The following is an 844-nucleotide window of genomic DNA, read 5'->3' on the forward strand; positions in this document are numbered from 1 at the left end:
TCTATCATAAATAAATAAATAAATAAATAAATAAATAAATAAATAAATAAATATTAAAAAAAAAAAGAACTTACACACTTTAATGTCCCCCCACCCCCATACCAACTTCTCTCCTTTGGACAGGGTGTTTTTCCAGAAGGGGCCTACATCACTGTAATATACTACTTAATCTGCATATCATGAGCTTTCAAAGCACACCTACTAACATACCTGTGTGTTGTTTATTTTTATTGTGGTAAAATATACTTGACATAAAACTTACCATTTTAGCCATTTGTAAGTGCACAGTTCAGCGGCATTAAATGCATTGACAAAATTGTGCAATCATCACCACTGTCCATCTCCAGAACTTTTTCATCTTCTCAAGTAGAAACTCTGAACCCATTAAGCAGTAACTCCCCCACCTCCCATAGCCTCCAGGTAACCCACCATTCCACCTTCTGTTTCTTGAGGAGTTTGACCATTCCTGGTACCTCAGATAGGTAAAATCATACAATATTCATCCTTCCGTACCTGGCTTATTTCACTTGGCACAATGTCCCCAAGCTTCATCTATGTTGTAGCAGGTGTCAGCATTTCCTTCCTTTTGAAGGCTGAATAATATCCCCTTATTTATACATATACATCACATTTTGTTTATCCTTTTATCTGTTAATAGTTAATTTGTTTCCGTCTTTTGGCTATTGAGAATAAAGTTGCTATAAACATTGGTGTACAGGCGTCTATTTGAGTCCCTGCTTTCAGTTCCTTTGGGTATATACCCAGAAGTGGAATTGCTGGATCATATGGGAATTCTATGTTTAACTTTTTGAGGAACCTCCATGTTACTTTGCACAGCAGCTGC

The sequence above is a fragment of the Canis lupus genome, chromosome 35 (assembly GCF_003254725.2).
Source record: "Canis lupus dingo isolate Sandy chromosome 35, ASM325472v2, whole genome shotgun sequence".
Classification (NCBI taxonomy): Eukaryota; Metazoa; Chordata; class Mammalia; order Carnivora; family Canidae; genus Canis; species Canis lupus.